The sequence below is a fragment of the Myotis lucifugus genome, unplaced genomic scaffold (assembly GCF_000147115.1).
Source record: "Myotis lucifugus unplaced genomic scaffold, Myoluc2.0 scaffold_236, whole genome shotgun sequence".
In the NCBI taxonomy this organism is placed as follows: domain Eukaryota; kingdom Metazoa; phylum Chordata; class Mammalia; order Chiroptera; family Vespertilionidae; genus Myotis; species Myotis lucifugus.
In genome coordinates, this window is record NW_005871284.1 from 1,523,964 (window position 1) to 1,543,509 (window position 19,546).

At 42.1% G+C, this 19,546-nt stretch overlaps 1 protein-coding gene across 6 annotated transcripts in view; it reads left to right on the forward strand.

Annotated features, from left to right (window-relative positions):
- The window catches only part of RAB30 (RAB30, member RAS oncogene family), a 76,799-nt gene that overhangs the window by 35,554 nt on the left and 21,699 nt on the right, over positions 1 to 19,546 (forward strand). The window contains exon 1 of one of the 6 annotated variants that reach the window (XM_014464099.2): positions 2,317 to 2,335. The exons of 4 other annotated variants lie outside the window; for them this stretch is intronic. The gene's annotated coding sequence lies outside the window, so the exon portion shown is untranslated. Of the gene's footprint in view, positions 1 to 2,316; positions 2,336 to 3,794; positions 3,840 to 19,546 lie in introns of those variants that run through there. One more of the 6 variants, XM_014464098.2, reaches the window with a different exon arrangement.

Consider the following 19,546-nt stretch of genomic DNA (forward strand, 5'->3'; position numbering starts at 1 on the left):
TGTTGCAAATGGTAAAAGTTCCTTCTTTTTTATAGTGGCGTAGTATTCCATTGTGTAGATGTACCACAGTTTTTTAATCCACTCATCTGCTGATGGGCACTTAGGTTGTTTCCAAATCTTCTAGTAGCTGAAGAAATCTCACTTGAGATTGAAACTTTAATCTGAAAACCTAGGTTCAAATCATGACCCTGCTATTGGCATGCTTTGTGACCTTGGGCAAGTTACTTCTCTGGGTCTCAGCTTCCCAGTGGGGTTGTGAGGATAAAATGACATAAATTATGTAGAGCTCTTGGCATATCATATGTTCTCAGTAAACGGTAGATGTTGATATAAATTGGACTAGATTTGACCTGCCATTCTATGTCCCAATTCTGCCATCTAGAACATTTGTCTGCATCCCTCCCAGCTTTGTGTCATTTAAGAATTTGAGGCAGATGTATTCCCTAGAGCAAGTTGAATCTTCTCTCTTTGGAAAAATACACCAAACACATTATTATGTTTCCCAGTGAAAGGCTTACAATGCCGGACATTTCATCTTTGAGTAACTTAGTAGGAAAAAAAAAAAGGATTTTTGACATCATTCTTGATGGACAGACAGGCTGTGAGAAAGCCACTGTGATTGATCTTGGGTACAAATGTCCTCAATAGATACTCCCGAGAGAGCATCGCTGAGGCTCCCAGTTGCCCGCAGAGTCAATTCCATTTCCAGTCTTTTCCCTTTCACTCTACTCTTCAAGCCCTGTGTTCTAGCCACAGCACACTGCTCACGTACAATAATTAATATAGAACACATACATACCAAAGAGTATTTTTAATACACATTTACAGTTCAAAGTAGAAGAATAGAATGAAACTTGTGTATCTACCATCCAGTTTATCAAGTTGAGTATTATTGGTACCTTAGAAGCAGCTTCTGTACTCTCTGCCTCCAGATCCTGTCTCTTCCTTCCTCACCAGAGGCAGTGACTAGCTTGATTTTTGTGTTCATCATTTCCGTACTTTTCTTTATGGTTTAATCACCCATGTTTGTATTACTAAACTGTACATTGTTTAGTTTTTTTAAACAAAGATGCAAGCATAAATCTAGCAAGCTTTATAAGAAAAGGATGACGTTGCCACTTTTAGATCCAAAAATAAGCTGAACTTACTCAGGGTCATAGTCTGGCTTTAGCTTCCCCGTGAGTTCCAAAGGTCCTAATGGGGAAGTCAATGGGCAAGATTGTGAGTGAATCCTAGGAAATATGGACTAACCACAATTGGGGCATCTGATGGGGCGGTAGTGTGGGCCGGGCACTGGCCGTCTGGTAGGCTATGATCACAGAGAGAGGACTGCTCTGTATTTTCTACTCCTAGTATCTCTATGGCCTATCTCTAGCTCTCTGTGGGATGAAGTGAATGCCATCAGTTAACCAGACAGACAGCAGGGAGGGGACAAGCAAGATACTTCATCAGCACATGGTCAAGGCAAATAGGAAAGAATCTGGACCAAGTTTATTTATCATAATTTGTCAGGTTCAAAAGAGAGTATGTAGTATACCACCTATGGAATATTCTTACGTGAAAGTTGACCCTTCCATCTGATCAAACTGATCAAACCTCTAGAGCTGACTTTAATTTATTGGGAATACAGGGGAAAGGATGACAAGTTAAGTCGCACTCTAAGAAACCAAGCACATAAATTTAGTGTTGAACAACTGACTTGGCCTCTGCATGAAGTCAATGGCATGAAAAAAATAACGTGGTTTAGGAATGATAACCAAATGTGTTATATATATTTATAGTAGGGGACTTCAATACCCCACTGACATCACTGGATAAATCTTCTAGACCAGGGGTGGGCAAACTTTTTGACTCGAGGGCCACAATGGGTTCTTAAACTGGACCGGAGGGCCGGAACAAAAGCATGGATGGAGTGTTTGTGTGAACTAATATAAATTCAAAGTAAACATCATTACATAAAAGGGTACGGTCTTTTTTTTTTTTTAGTTTTATTCATTTCAAACGGGCCGGATCCGGCCCGCAGGCCGTAGTTTGCCCACTGCTGTTCTAGACAAAAAAATCAACAAGGAAACAGCAATCCTAAATGACACTCTAGAATAGATGGAACTAATTAGCATCTTCAGAACATTCCACCCCAAAGCTACAGAATATACACTCTTCTCAAGTGCACATGGAACATTTTCAAATGTAATATATAAATCTTCTTTTTATTTGGATAGTGTGTTAGTTTGTTAGGTACCATAACAAAACATCACAGATTGGGTAGTTTAAACAAGATAAGTTTATTTCCTTATAGTTCTGGAGGCTGGAAACCCAAGATGAAGGTGCTGTAAAGGTTGGTTTCCTCTGAGGCCTCTGTCCTTGGCTTTCAAATGACTGTCCTCTTTCCACCTCTGTACATGGTTATCCCTCTGTACACATGCAGACCTGGTGTGTGTGTGTGTCCTAATCTCCTCTTACAAGGACACCAGGGGGGTTGGATTAGGCCTTTAGAGGCCTTATCTTCAATTACAGGCCCATTTTGAGGTACTGGGGTTAGAGCTTCAACATAAAAATGTGTGTGTTTGTGTGTGTGTGTGTGTGTGTGTGTGTGTGTAGGACACAATTTAGCAGCCCATAACAGTCTACCTGTTAAAAGGTGTTTTTGAGATGTTGGGGAAATTTTATTATGGACTAATATCAAGGGATTATTGTTAATTTTCTAGGTATGATAGTAGTGTTGTGATGTTAGAAAATGGGTAATGTAGAGATGGGTTCAGGAGTACATAGGGTTGAAATATGATTGGAGTTTGTTTTAAAATATTTAAACAAAGAGAATAAAGGCTAGATCAAGTAAACAGGCCAAAATGTTCATCATTGTTGAATCTGGGTGATGGGTATTGAGGTTCTACTTTTGAGTATGTTTGAAAATTTCATAATCATACATTTTAAATATTTAGAATAAAGAGGGTTTAATGGCAGAGGGGTTGGTGGTGATGGCCATCTTCAGTGTGTCTCTCCCTGGAGTTATACTTCTCTGGGCTGGCTAGCTTCTTCATGTGGTAGTTATCTGGGGGTCCTCAGTTTCTTGTCTCTACTAGGTCCTCTGATTCTTGTTTACCACTTGGTGAAGGACATCCTCCAGCTTGTAGAATCTTCTCTTCGCAGTTTCTGCAAATTCACAGTCATTTCACATTGTGCTCTGTGTGCTGGGCCTTTTCAACCTGCCAACCTGCACCCCTCAGTTCTTCACAGTTTTGTCGAATTATATTGATTCATCATGATTTTCCTTTCTTGCTTTCTGTTCTCTCTTGGGAATTTCTCTTATTCTGATAGGAAACACGCTGTACTGGTCCTCTAGAACAAACATGTCAAACTCAAAGGCTAACACAGGCCAAATAAACGAGGCATGTGGCCCACAGGCTGGGAGTTTGACATGCTTGCTCTACAATATTAACTTCTCTTTCCTGTTTTCAACTTCTCTCTCTTGTTTTCCTTATCTTTATCTTTTGACTACACTAGCAGATTTCCTCAACTTTATCTTTTAATCCCTTTATTGAGGTGTGGTTTTTTTTTATTTTTTGCTATTGAGTTGTCATTTTCTAAGAGCTCTGTTTTTGTTTTGTTCTCTAAGTGTTTCCTTTTTATAGTATCCTATTTTCACTTCATGGAGGCAGTTTTATTTCCTTTTTGTGAGAATATTAATGGCATTCCCCCCTCCCACATAATATCTGTTTCCTTCAAGTTGCTCTTTTTGTGTTTACTGTGGTCTGTGTCTTTATTAGAGGCTTTCCCAAGATGTCACTCCAATTGCAGGAGGGAAGAGGGGAAATAAAAGCTGTCAAGATCTTGACATTGTGGTAAGTGAAAGAAGCCACTCATAAAAGACCCCACAGTGTATGATTTCATTTATGTGAAATGTCTAGAATAGGCAAATCTATACAGACAGAAAACAGATTAGCAGTTGCCTGGGGCTGGAGAGTAGCTGAAATGCAGAGTGACTGCTAATGGGTATAGGGTTTTCTTTGGGAGGCAGTGGTGAAAATGTCCTAAAATTGATGGTGGTGATGGTTGTGCAACTCTATGAATATACTAAACACCGCTGAATTGTACACTTTAGAAGAGTGAATTGAGTATGTGAATTATATCTTAATAAACCATCCCAGTGGTGACGGTTGTACACTCTGTGAGTATACTAACTACCATTGAATTGTACACTTTAAGAAGGTGAATTGATTATGTGAGTTCTATCATAATAAAGTTGTCAAAAAAAAAAGCTGTCAGGAAACTGAGTATGGAATGGAGATGATTAACTCTGAGCCTCCCTATGGCATGATTGGGCTGGGCTGTTTTGGGGAGCCCCTGAGGCAGCAGCTTCCGTTTTCCTAGGTTGTGTTTGCCCAGGAGGAGTCTTCCGCTCCTCGTTGCAGTGTGTGGCTCTTCGACAGTATCTGGTAGTCAGGAAGGTGTGTGGCACTCCACGTGTGTAGACACATGCCCTTCGTTATGCTTCCCTTCAGACGTGCTGGGTACTTCTGGACCAGAGATACTCTTTTTATTATGGAAAATATCAAAGATTTACAGAAGCAGAGAGGCTAATACAGTGAACCCCTATATTCCCATCACCCACGTTCACCAGTGATCACTTCATGGACATTTTTGTTTCATCTGTATCCCCCAACCCCTTTTCCCCGATGGTTGTAAAGCATATACATTTCTGTTTTATGTTCTCCAGAGACTAAGCATCCAGAATTCTGCCAGTGGGGAGAGGATGTAGGGCAGTGATGGTGAACCTATGACACGCACGTCAGAGGTGACACGCGAACTCATTTTTTTGGTTGATTTTTCTTTGTTAAATGGCATTTAAATATATAAAATAAATATCAAAAATATGCATCTTTGTTTTACTATGGTTGCAAATATCAAAAAATTTCTATATGTGACACGGCACCAGAGTTAAGTTAGGGTTTTTCAAAATGCTGACACGCCGAGCTCAAAAGGTTCGCCATCACTGAGGTAGGGACTGCTTTCCAGCGGCTTTCACTCTTGTCTTTGTCATTGTAGCATCCTGTGCCCCTAGGTACACCGGACTGCCAGTCCAGGCCTGGAAGGATTCTGTGGTTTCAATCGGCTCAGTTCTCAGCTTTCCCTGCATCTGGTTTAGGGTTCAGATTTCTTGAATCTGCTAAGCCAGTCTCCTTTTCCCCTGTACTTGCACGGTTATGTTATTAAGAAGAAAACAACACTCCACCGACTTTCTGTGGGTTTCAGGAGCAAGTGAAATTAGATGCAGCTGTTCCGTGTGCCGCAGGCTCAGGAAGACCTGCTGCTCTCAGCGTCGCGTCCCCCACCCCCCGCCCCCAGTCGTGCTCTATCCTACCCTGATCTACTCAACCCTAGAGCCCTATTTCATTTAGTTATGTATGTTTTGATTTTTTTTTTGCCTTCACAACTCATTTTCAATCTTCTGAGCACTAAGGGGACTCCTCTTATTTTACCTCGCCTTCCTTCTGACCTTGAGTCCAGGCAAAGTTAAGGAGTCCCGCATTTGTGCCTCGCTGGCGTTTTGTGCTCCCCTCTTATTACAGAGTTGTGTGCTTGCACTTTGCGTGCTGCATTGCAGTTTGTTTACCTGCCTATTTCCCCGCGAAGCCGGGTTTGTGGGTGGGACTGTGTCTGTTTGTCTCTGAATCATGAGCACAATGCCTCGCTGCCAGTGCACATTTGTTAACCCGCAGACTGGATTGCTGAACGCTGTGCTTCCAGGGTGGGGACAGACAGCAGACAATGCCCCTTTCCTTCTCGCCTTTTATTGACACCACCGTTTGGTAAATATTAAGGAGCAAAGCATGCCTCGTCTGGTGGCTTGCTGTTACGCAATGCTGTTCCCATTGCTTTCAAGCCTGGTGTTTCTTACTTAGTCAGCAGGTTGGAGAGGGAGGGAGGGTGGCGATTGGAGTGTAAACATCCTACCAAAGAAGGAATGGACTTTGTCAGAGATGCCTTGTTTCCCTTGATAGAAAGGCTTGTGGTTAGAGGAGCGGGGTGTGAGAGGGAGTGAGGGGGTGGAGGTGGAAGATAGGGGGGGATAATGGTGATGGGAAAAAATTAAAGAAAGAAAGGCTTGTGGTCTACAGTCTACCTCACAACTGGAGAAGGAGGGTATTTGTTTTCTTTTAAGGGTGGGGGAATTTATTTATTTATTTAACCCTCACCCGAGTATATGCCTCCCCTCCCATCCCCCGCCAGAATATGCTTTTTATTGATTTTAGAGAGGGAGGAAAGGAGAGGGAGAGAAACATCGGTTGCATCCCATATGCACCTCGAACAGGGAATTGACGCTGTGACTCTTTGGTGCACAGGAGGGTGCTCCAACCAACTGAGCCACATTGGACAGGGCAGGTATTTGTGGTTTTGACAGCTACTTAGCTCTGCACAGTCTTCCATTGCTTTTTCCCTGTGGGCAAAATGCCAGGAGAATTTTTAAAATTACTGATTACAGTACTTAAAAATCTGGTGTTAAGGTGTTATCTATGAGAGGTCCTATTGCAAAATATAACTTTGCAACAGTAACACTTAACCTGTTTTTTCTTAAAGTTTGTTCCTCAAGATGCTGTGATCCTCCAGAGAGAAAGAAGTAGAGAACTTGTGGTCAAATTTGGGGTGCTGGATTCAACAAAGTTAAATAGAGTTCCTTACTTCAAGACTTCTCAGAGCCTTGCTACTGTGCGTGTGGGTCTCCTAGAGGGCTATGTAGTAGTCAGAATTTCCTAAATTTACTTTAAAAAATATATATATATATTTTCATTGATTTCAGAGAGGAAGGAAAAGGGAGAGAGAAATAGAAACATCAGTGATGAGAGGGAATCATTGATAGGCAGACTCCTGCACGCTCCCTACTGGGAATCGAGCCCACAAGCGGGGCATGTGCCCTTGACCAGAATTGAACCCAAGACCCTTCATTCCATTGAGCCAAACTGGCTAGCGCCCTAAATTTACTTTTCTTCTGATAAGCAGGTGATTTGAGTTTTGTGTTTTGAAGAACACATACAACTCTGGAAATAGCCCCTCAACTTAAATTCATCCTTTAAGGTCTAGTTCAAATGCCACTTCCTCCAAGGCTTTCCTGTCTCCCCCAGAGATATATACCCTTTTCCTTTTCTGAATTGCACTGCCTTCATTTGTCTGATTGTCCCTTCACCTTTTCCCTACATAAATTCCGTATACATGTTGTATCACTTCCACTGCATCGGGGACATTGCCTTGTACAAAGGTGCTCAAGAAACGTTTGCATTTGGTGCCCTACCTGAGTCATTCACAGAGTCCAGAGGGCACTGGTCGAGTGGGACTCTCACTGCTGAGGGATATGGGTGGGGAGAGGGCTCACAGCAAGGGCACAGGGCCAGCATAGAGCCTGGTCCTGAAGGAATAAAGCCTGGTCCTGAAGGACAGATTCAGAAAGCTAAATCAGGAGATGCTGAGAGCATTAATCAAATGTACTGAAGGCTGGTTGTATGCCAGCCACCCTGTGGTCAGCTTTGAATACTTAACCTTAACTCTAACCTTTCAAGTAGATGATATTCTTCTCATTTCATAGATGAAGGAATGGGGCATCAGAAAAGTGAAGTAGGAGTAAGTACCTGTATGTACCAGGCACTGTGCTGGGGACACAAAGATGGCTAAAACTCAGGCCTTTCCCTGAAGGGACCCTAGTTTTATGGACTAGATAGTCTTGTAAATAAATAATTGTAATAAATAAATAAATTGTAATAAAATAAATAATCATTGCAGTGGGGTAACTGCAATGATTAAGCTGTGGCCAGGGTATCATGGGAGAACTTCACCTGTATATGGGGGGAAGGTGACAAGTCCAGGAAAGCTTCTGGGAGAGTGATGTCTGAGCAAGGTGGAATAAGAGTGCAGGGTTTGAAGGGACCAAAAATAAACATTTACTTACACAAATATAACTAACTAACCAAATACCTAACTAAATAAATAACAGCATGGGCTGAGAAATATCCTGAGGAATTTATTGTTACTGGAGTATGAAATGTGAGTTAGGTGGGAAGTGACACTGGAGGAGTTGAGATGATGTTTTAAACATGTTGAAGAGTTCGGGACTTGATTTTGAAAACCATGGAAAGGCATTGTAGAGTTTTCAGCAGAAAAGTGAGCTATCTGACACATTTTGGCTACATACCCAGGTGGTGGGTAGTAGGTAGTATTATTCTCATTTTCTAGGTGGGGGAATTGAGTCTCAGAAAGAGATTACCCAGTTTGTCAGAAGTTGAACAGAGCCATAATTTCAACTCAAATCCATCTGAATCTTCCCTAAGTGACCTCTCAAAGTAACCATGGCCAGTGATTATATTGAATTTCCTACTGAATCAGAGAATAGTTTTGAGCATTAATATGATCAAGAGCTAGAACTTAGTGCCATCAGATCCAGAGAAGGAGAGACCAAGGAGGACTTCATGGGACAGATGGCATCTATGTTGTCCTGAAGGAGAAGGGAAACTAGAACAGATAATGGGAAGCCAGGTGACAGAAGATGGGGCTGGAGGGGTGAGGTTGTGCCACCATGTGGTAGAGTAGGAGTGAGCATGGGAAACATAACAAAAGGCACAGGCATGTCACTTGCTTTTTCAGATATCCATGTAAAGAGGAAGGAAACAAAAACGATCATGTTCCTTAATTTCCATCTTCACTTTAGCTGACTATACACAACTGGCATTTAAAAAATCTTTTTACTACCTTATTGCAGTCACTTGAGAGATCTCCCTTACAGTGTACGGGGATTAATTTCAGTGTCACCATCCTCTCCTCAAACCCACTATGAACATAAAAGGGCAACAGTTGAGGGTCCTATAGTTAGTAGGACTAAAGCCATGACATTTGAGTGAAAATGCGGTAATAGACGTCTGTATGAGAAATAGAACTTGCTTACACAGAAGAAGGGAGTGTTTGTGTTGGCTTTTACTTCTCTAAATATTCCTTCCATCTCTGTTATGATTCACTTTAGAGGTTGGAGTTGGGATATTTTTCCAAATACTATTGTGTTATACAGGCTGGGACAAAAATAGGTTTACTGTTGTGAGTATGCAAAACACAGTTAATTCTTATAATATTATTTACTATTGTTTTATTTTCCATAAAAACAACTGTACACTGGCTTTTGCCCCACCCTGTACATATTATAGTCAATGGTGTGGTAGAAAGAGGACGCACCTTCGAGTCAAAACACACCTGGGTTAGTACCCCAGCTCCTCTACCTACCAATTTTTTTTCCCTAGGGCACATTATTAACTTCATTAGGACTAGTCTTATAGATCTTTGATCTTATAATTATGTCCCCTCTCTTTGCCATCATTAAATTTACCCTCATCCCTAGGTAATTATTGGTAGCAAATAAGCATGTTCTAATCTTTCTTATCTGAAAGCAAAATAACAAATCCCAAACCTTTTCTAATTTTATTATTTATCTTAAACTCTGTTGACATTGTATTTTTCTCTAGCTATCTTTTAGTTTTTTTTATTTTCTCACTAAAACTTAAAAGTTGTCCATAGTTTTTTGTTTTTGTTTTTGCTTTGACTTCTTCCTCTCACTCTAATCTCTTCCTATCATTCCACCAAGACTATTCTTATCTGTGTCCACTAATGACCTTCATATTGCCAAATCTGAGGCCACTGCTTTCTATGTGACCTATGACCTGCCCGTGTCAGTCTCTTAGCCTCTTCTTATTGACCAAGTACCCAGCTTCATTACTTTTGATTCCTGGAACATGTCAAGTTCATTTTCACTTTAGGGCCTCTGCACCAGCTGTTACTTCAGTCTGAAATGTTCTTCTTTCATCTTTATGTGCTTGGCTCTTTCATATTCAAATATCAACTTAAATATAGCCATCTCAGAGAGGCCTTCTCTGACAACACGGTCTACAATAGTTACCTAGTCAGCCTCTGTCCCTTCCTCCTATTTTAATTCTCTAGTAGCACTTGTCACTATCTGATATTCTTATTGTTCATTGATCTATATGATCATCCCCCATTCATTCATTGCTCTGTTTTCTGCCCACCTGGGATGTATGTTCTATGATGGGGGGACTTGGCTTGTTCTTCACTGTGGATCCTGGACCAGTGACTGACTGGCTCACAGTAGATGCTCAGTACAGATGGATGGAATGAGTGAATATGTTTTTCCTATCTGTAAAATGGAAAGGCCAATACTCATGTCTCAGAGTTGTTGAGGACTTGCATGATCTAACTTGGTAATACATGTAAAGTGAATAGTTCTGTGTTGAGCACACTGTATTTAATAAATGGAAACTATTATTTTCTAAGTATCTGGCTCATCATAGACATTGAACAAAGATTAGTTAATTGTCTTTCTTTCTTACAGTCTGCACCCCCTGCAGTATTTTTTATTTAAATAACCCGCACTCTGGACAAAGTGAAGCTATGACTCTGTTTTTTGAAGAAGAGGCTTAAAAAGCATTATTTAATGAATAGTCAGCATAAGCTAGTTTAGAACCATTATTAATGTATCTTTTGTCCCCCACCTCCCCATACACACAGAGACACTGCATTATAACAAGGTTTGGCTTTCTCTTGGGAAATTATAATTTTCTTCTTCTCTTTGGTTATATGATCTTTGCCAATTAATTCTTCATAGGATCAAAGTGTTTGGGGGTTTGATTTCCTCTCCTGTTGTTTAGGTTCTCTGAAAAGCATTTCCAGCTTTTGTGTGTCCTGATCACTTTTTCTTTTGCTTTTATTGAATAAATATTTATTTAGAGACAACTGAGTGCCCGGCAATGGGGACACAGATAAGAATTCATAGGATACATAAACCGGTGAGGATAATGAAGTGTTCATGGAGAGAGTCTCCTTAGATCATAGTGGAGGCACAAAGGCGTGGGTGACTAATGCACATGGAGGGGGAAGGAGGGTTTCAGAGATGTGTGGCTGCTCTCCAGCCAACAAGGAGAGAATGGGCGTGTGAGTAAAAGTGTGGAGGATGAACCTGCCTCAGGCTCCGCACTCTGGGAGCCTGGTGTGGCTGTGTGGTCACAACAGGTGGTCGAAACTCAAAAGTCGTGAGAAACAAACCCAGAGAGATGAGCAGCAGCTGAGTTGTGGATGGCTTTGTGTGCCTTGCTAGGGACTGTGAACTTTCTCCAACAGTAACAATGACAGGAGCTGCACCTAACATTTATTTTTTTTATATGTTTTTATTCATTTCAGAGAGAGGAAGGGAGAGGGAGAGAAAGATAGAAATATCAATGATGAGAGAGAATCATCCATTGGTTGCCTCCTGCATGCCCCCTACTGGGGATTGAGCCCACAACCTCAGGCATGTGCTCTGATTGGAATCAAACCATGACCTCCTGGGCCGTTGCTCAACCACTGCGCCACACCGGCTGGGCAACACCTAATATTTATTGACTGCTTCTTCTGTGCCAGATTCACTTCTTCATGCTGAATTGTATTAATTCCTTTGATTGCACAACCACCTTTGGAACAGGTACTGTTATTACCCCTGTTTACAAATAAAGAAACTTGGGCACCGGGATGATAGGGGACTTGCCCAAAGGCCCCAAAGGCAGAGGCAGGACACAGACTGAGGCAGCTTGGCTCCAGAGCGCACCTTCATCACCAGGGCACCGTACTTCCTTTCAAATGGCTTTGTATAGGCATCAGGGAGCAGCGGAGCAGATCTAAGTGTGGAAATGACATGGTCCGCTTCACTCTTTGGAAAGGTTGCTGTGGAGTCCCATTGCCTCTTGTACAGGAGTTGGTCTCTAAAAGCATCTACGGCTGCCGGGCCTGTGTGGCTCAACGGTTGAGTGGTGACCTATGGACCAAGAAGTCATGGTTCGATTCCCGACAGGGCATGTACCCTGTTTGTGGGCTCGATCATCAATGAGGCAGGAGGCAGCCAATCAATGATTCTGTCATCATTGATGTTTCAATCTCTCTCTCCCTCTACCTTCCTCTCTGAAATCAATAAAGAGATTTAAAAAAAAAATAAAAGCATCTAAGGCCAAAAGTGCAGTTACATTTCTTCTAGAAGTGAGGAGTGCCTGAGTGAGGTTTGCTACGTTAGCGGTGGCATTTCATGTCTCAGTCTGCCCAACACAGCAGCTTTCCCCCAGCCCTGGAACAGAGGGCAGTGTCTGGTAGACATGTAAGAGATGAATAGTCGGCTTGTCTTGATGGGCCCTGGTGTTTGAAAAGCACAAAAGCGTGTCACAGTCCTGTGGAAACTGAGCCCCTCAGTGGTGACAGCAGACTCAGCTGCCCCTCTCACTTTCTTCAGGGCCCACACTCACTCACGGGCTGCAGAGCCCAAGTGTTGCTTAGATTGTGATTTCCCCGTCCCTGTTTCTCTCCCAGGAGGAGGGGCACGGTTAGGCCTGTGCGTGATGACAGCAGAGTGGAGGGAGGTCTGCATATGAGTGGGGAAGTGAGAAGAAGGCAGAGAGAGCAGGCAGCACAGGGCAGCTGCAGCCCAGGTGTGAGAGGCTGGCCCCCATGAAGGTCAGGGCAAGTGCACAGGAGAGTATGGATGTGAGAGATGTAAAGAGGTTAAATATTCTGGACCCAGTGACCGATTGGATTTGTTCCCTTCAAGCTTTTTCTGATCTGAAAACATAGTTCATCATTGCATCTTTCTGTTTTCAGTCTGGTAAAATCCCTTCTAATTTCCAACTACATCAGCTTTCGTAACTCATGTTCCTGGTTTATGGCTACTGAAATAGGCTTAAGAGTTTTCTGCAAGCATTAGGGACTTTGACCAATCTGTCTATTCTGTCACAATGGTGAAATATTTCTGCTTTGTTGTTGTTGTTACACGCAGACATTATATTAGGCCAGATCTCTTGGTAACACTTGAAAAAAACCACCAGGATGTTTTTCTCTTACAGATCTTATGCTAAGTTCATGGAATCTTCAAAAAACCAAAATGATTTTGTAGCTACTTTTAAGAAAACTTGAACATGATTACACGGATAAAAACCAAACAAACCCACCCAGGGTACAGGAAAAAGAGACAGGGAGAAGCATATCAAAATGCTGACAGTGATTGTGTTCCTTTTGGTAATTTATTTTCCCCTGTGCTATGTTTTCTACATTAAAAAAAATGTGTCAGTGGTACATGCAAAATGTTAAAAATGTACTTAAAAATGAAAAAAACTTAAAAAAATAAGCTCCTTGTAATCCCATAATCCTCATACAACACATGTTCTTATGTTTGAAGTGCCCTTGTTTACATGCATGCTTATTTTTCATAGCCGCAGTCCTGACAATGCAGCTTTGTGTATTCCTTTCATTTTATAGCCCATTGTCAACATTATTTCATATTTCTACATAGTTTTCATAATTGGCATTTCTAACGGCTGCCCTGCATTCCAGGGTGTTGCTGTTCCACGCTGAACTATCCCTTGTTGGACATTTGGATTGTTTCCAATTCTCTTAGATAAGACGTAGTGAGCATTTTTGTTCACTTAGCATTTTGAGTTGGTTCAGTTCTTTCCCTAAAGTGATTTCCCAGCAGTGAGCTCAGCGCATGGCAGCTTTGAACTCTGTGATGGCTTAGGCTTGTACCAAGTAAGATCATGATTTCTGGAAGGGCCAGTTGAATGTGGATGGTCACTGGTATTTTAACAAAGTGTATTATTTCTAAATTTCATGTTTATTGAAGAAAATTTAGAAAAGACATAAACGTATAAAGAAGGACTTAAACTATAATCCTGCCACCCAGAGGTAAGCATTTAAAAAATGTATTTCCTGCCCGGCTGGTGTGAATCAGTGGTTGAGGTCCCCAGTTCGATTCCCAGTCAGGGCACATGCCCAAGTTGCAGGCTTGATCCCCTACAACTCCAGGAGGGGGTGTGCAGGAGGCAGCCGTTTGATGTTTCTCTCTCATTTGATGTTTCCATCTCTCTCCCTTTCTTCCTCCCTCCCTCTCTCTTTCTCTCCCCACACAAAAGGAAAATCAATAAAAAATGTATTTCCTTTCAAGTATATATTTCATCATGTTACATCATGTGGCTCTATGAAAGTATTAACTCTTCTCTGTTGTTGGATGGAGGTTTACTCCTTCCTCCATTTGCGGGGTTTATTTTAAGTCATACTGGAATGAACTTTCTTGTGAAGAAATCTTTGTGCACATCTTGGAATCATTCCTTAGGAAAAGTCCCCCAAGCAGAATTGCTAGGTCAAAGAGTATGCACATTGTTAAGGCTTTTGATGAAAATCGAAAACTTGCTATTGAGGAAAGTTGTGCCATGTTATACTTCACCTGGTTAGAAGTGTACAGGAGACAGGTGGGTGACAGCTGACCAGGGCCTGAGCCAGGTGGGTGTGGTAGAGACAAGCTGGAGCAGAGAGGGAATTCAAGCAACATTTCTGAAAGAAAATCTGTGGACCTTGGTGACAGATGGCTTTTGGCATGCTGTGTATGTATTGGGGGACCATGTTGAGAAAGAATATCTACCTTGTCTTCCACATCGGTATTCGCCAACATGCAGATACGATAATTAGCAAAGCACTTGCAAACCTGAGGTGCTGTTTAGACATAAAAGCTTATGGATAGTAACAGTAACTAAGAAACCCCTCCCAACAGGGCTGTCTCAAGGATGAAATGGGCTGGTGTGTGTAGATCTCCTAGGCTCTAGGCCAGCCGTGGGCAAACTACGGCCCGTGGGCCGGATCCGGCCCGTTTGAAATGAATAAAACTAAAAAAAAAAAAAAAAAAACCGTACCCTTTTATGTAATGATGTTTACTTTGAAGTGCAGAGGGAATCTGTGTAAACAGCTGATAAGAGTTCAGCTGGCCTGACCGGTTTGGCTCAGTGGATAGAGCATCGGCCTGCGGACTGGGGGGTCCCAGGTTCGATTCCGGTCAAGGGCATGTACCTGGGTTGTGGGCACATCCCCAGTGGGGGGTGTGCAGGAGGCAGCTGATCGATGTTTCTCTCTCATCGATGTTTCTGGCTCTCTGTCCCTCTCCCTTCCTCTCTGTAAAAAAATCAATAAAATATATTTAAAAAAAAAAAAGAGTTCAGCTGGAGTGAGAGTCTCCTGGGAGGGAAGGAGACACCTCTGTCCTTGGTGGGCCTTAGGTCCCACCGTGGGCTGCAGCCCTGACCTCTGGCCACTTGGCCAGGCTGCATTGTGTGCACAGCCTCAGGGAGGAGACTGAAGATGCTGATAAGGAGGCCCTTCCGGTGCAGCCAGACAGGAGCAGGAAGGCTTCTGCAGAGGAGAGATTAGACACAGTCCCTGATTTAGAGAGCAACAAGGAGAGCCAGGGAACACCCTCCCCTCCCTCAACCCCTCCCTCAACACCCCCCACCCCCCCCCAGCTCTTTATGGGTGGTATTGTTTATTGTTGGAGGAGGACAACAGAGGGAGCCTTGCCTGCTTGTGCAGAGGACGGAAACAGCAAGTTGGGTCTGGAAGGGCCTTTTTTTAGATCAGTTCAATAAACATGATTTGCAGATAGAATCTTTCCATCTTGGAAAGGAATTAATGAGTAGGAAGGGTATCTTTCTTTTCCCCCAGGAAGCAAGGTGCTAGTATTTCCAGGAGCATCCAAGACTCTTTGTCAAGCACCTGCGCCCAGGTGCTTCATACCTAATAAATGAGCTCTGCCTGGGGAGTTAACGCAGGGGGAGTCCAGTGCAGCGGCCCTCGCTTCTCCTTTCACCTCCCTGTAGACCCAACCTAGGCTCTGGGCAGTGACACCTGCTCACTCTGGAAGGTGACAGAGCATTGTTACTTCAACAACCGGATTCAGACATTTGCTTTGGTTAATGCTGATGAAATGCTGTTTCAAAGCTTTAATTTTCAATTTTCTTATGTGGCTGGTATCCCAGATGTATTGTGTATTTCTAGGAAATAGGAAAATATAAAAGACAATATAGACAAAGACTATAAATAATAAGATATTTTATGGTTTTGCTTTTTTAAAATAGTACTGTGAAGGTCTCAGGCCTACTTTGTTTTTAGTTTTATATGTCTTTAAAAATATTCCCAAGGGCTGTTTTTGAACTCCCTCTCATCGATGGCTCCATGCCAGCCTCCATGGAGGCTATGCCCTTGGCCTTGCTCTGTAGGGAGTTATCTTTGCAGACCTTATTCATCCTAGTAGCAGCTCTGATTTGGTGTCAGACCACCAAGAATGCTCTTCTGGCTGTTGCTGGCATGCTGCATGGCCGGAGGCAACTCACTCTTTTGAATGCTTCTTCATGAAGATTCTGTGTCAGAATACAGTGAGAGTAATTTCAGAGCGGGAATGCATGATACACATGTGCCAGAGTTTTACTTTTATCAGTGACACAGATACACTATTGTTCTACCCATCTGTTTTGGCTGTCATACACTGGATACTTGGTTTTGAGGGAAATCGGTTTGAAGGAATGAATCTACCGTGCAGGGACTTGCTGTGCTGAGATATGTTTGTTTGTTTATTTTTTTAATCCTCACCCAAGGATATTTTTCCATTGACTTTTAGGGAGAGTGAAAGAGAGAGGGAAAGGTAGAGGGAAACATCGATGGGAGAGAAACACATCGATTGGTTGCCTCCTGCATGAGCCCTGACCACTTACTGCACATTGCAGATGTCCTTTGCAGGGGAGGAGCCTGCAACCAAGGTATGTGCCCTTGACCGGAATCAAATCCAAGACCCTTTGGCCCACAGGCCCTATCCACTGAGTCAAACCGGCTAGGGCCTGAGATATGGTTTAATAGAGAAGCAGTGGTACCCATAGTCTAGGTAGGATAGTCCTTCTGTGCCATGTGAAAGGGTGCAGCAGAGCAGACAAAGAAAAGAACAGAGAAACAGAGCACCCAAAACAGATTTTTTTTTAAAAAAGGATCTTTCTCCCTGTATTAAGCATTACTGTAGAATGAATAGAAGGGCAGAGTATAATTTGTTAGGATTTGGAGGTTATCTTTTTCCTAGAAAGAACTAGATACCAAAGCCTCCCCAGAGGCAAACACTTGCTGGTTTTCTTTTGTATCCTTCCAGAGAGCCTCATGCTTCCACAGATAAATAATAATATGCCCCCTTTTCCTACTATACACACCACTTTCCACCTTTCTTCTTTCACTTACTGCACATTGCAGCTGTCCATAGCAGGCTGTGTGGTACGTTGATGTATAGTTTCCACAGACTGTACAACTATTTTTCTGCTGCTGGACTTTTAGGTTGTTTCACATTTGCTGTTGCAAACACTGTTGTAATGTAATGAATATTCTATTCCAAGTGTCTTGTACACATTCATCAGTATAAGTGTAGCATAGATTCCTAGAAGTGGAATTGCTGGTCAGAGGGTTTGTAATAGCCTTTCTATTTTAAATCAGTATTGCCCTCCATAGAGGTGGCGTTGACTTACCTCCCACTAGCAATGTACCAGTGCCCCATTGTTTCATATTCTCTCCAGTACAGAATGAACTTTGCCGATCTGCAATGAAAAATGGTTTCTGATTAAACATTCATTTTAATTTTCATTATGAATTATAATTTATATTTAAAATTAAAACATAATTATAATTTACAATTATGAATGATAAATTTTATAGAGTTTGATTTACTCTTAAGAGTGAAGCTGGCCCTAGCCAGTTTGGCTCAGTGGATAGAGCGTCGGCCTGCAGACTGAAGGGTCCCAGGTTCGATTCCGGTCAAGGGCATGTACCTTGGTTGCGGGCACATACCCAGTAGGGAGTGTGCAGGAGGTAGCTGATCGATGTTTCTCTCTCATCGATGTTTCTAACTCTCTATCCCTCTCCCTTCCTCTCTGTAAAAAAATCAATAAACTATATTTTTAAAAAAAGAGTGAAGCTGATCATTAAAAAAGTATGTAAGTGCCATTTTTATTTCCTGTCTTATAACCTATCTGCTCATGGTCTTTACCCATTTTTTTCTATTGTGTTATTCAATTTTTCTTATTGATTTGTAGGAGGAACTCTTTATGCATTTAAGGAAGTTAGCCTTTAGTTGTATGTATTGTAATCAGTTCATTTTTGTTGTTATGCCATATAGAATTTTTAAAAGATTTAATTAGTCACTGGTCAATCTCTTTATTTTATGGCAGGGGTGGGGTACGTCTAGCCCATGGGCCTCATAAGTCCTGCGAAATCATTTGGTCTGGCCCTGCCAAGGCGTTAGGGGTGAGTTAATTAAATGTTTGACCAAATATAGCAGGCTAATTTTTAAGTTGATGATTTTGTGTGGCCTGTGAATGATGTTATAAATATCCAGATGGCTCTTGGCAGAAAAAAGGTTCCCCACCCTTGTCTTATGGCCTTGATTTTGAGTAAGTTTTAGAAGGTCAGCGCCAATTTAAGATTTGGTATATATTATGCTTTTTTCTAGTACTTTCACGCTTTTATTTTTAAAAATCCAAATCTTTAATTTATCTGCAATTTATTTTAGCATAAAGAGTGAGATAGAATTCCAATTTAACATTTACCCATAAAGATGTGGATTTTGATTTGTGCACTTTTACTAACTAGTTTTGTAATTTTGACCAAATTAACCTCTATGAAGCTCAATTTCCTTATCTGTATAATGGGAATAATAATAATAATAATAATCATCATCTAATGGAGCTGTTGAGAAGGTTAAGTAAGATTATATACGGAAGACATTCAGCATAGTTCCTGGAACATACTAAGTGTTCAAATCATGGTCCACATTCTCAGGAACCTGGGACTACATAGTGTGTTCCAGCAAGGGGAGAAGTTCCAGGTGGTTAGGAGACAGAAGTTACCTCGAAACTCACTAGGGTGTGATTTAGGGTGAGTCACTTTGTCACCTAAACCTTCAGTTTCCTCACCTGCATATTGAATGACCAGAACCAGTCCATGAGATATTGGCAGGTCCGGATGAGATCACATCTGTAAAAGCATTGTGTACCCTGTAAGGGACCATATAAAAACGCTGGAGAATATGGCCCAGTGAATGAGGGGCAGGAATGGCACGGGGGCGGGTGGGTGTTTGACACCCCTAGCCAAGGAGCATAATTACCTTGCAATAATATGAAATTAACAACCGGTGTAAAGCAAGGAAGCTTGCAGCAGTTGATTATAGTAATGTTTAGTAATTGCCTTCTGGTAATTAAGCAATAATGAGCTTCCTGAGACAGAACCTTGTTAGAGCAAAAGATGGATCAACTGCTTTCAATTCAGTGTATACATCTTGAGCACAAGGTGGGATATGCAGACACGAGTGTCTTGTTGAAGCATGCTTCTAGTCCTTAAGGACAGTTGGGGCAGTAGACATGTAGAGCACTCCCTTCTCTGCTGGGCAGGTGCACGCGCCTAGATGTACTTGAAGGAAGGCCCACAGTGGCTGGGGTTGTTCAGGAGGGAGAGACTTTGCCTTCAGAGCCCCGAATGCCAGACTGAGCCCAGTTCCCAAGTGTTGCCCAGCATCCAAAGGGCCCCAGCTCAGAAATGCCTTCTTCAATGTCACATGCTGCCCCTTTTTATTCTCTCTATTTGGTTGTTTGGGTTCATCAGGCGTATTCTGCTTCTTATGCTCTGCCCATCTCCCTCCGCA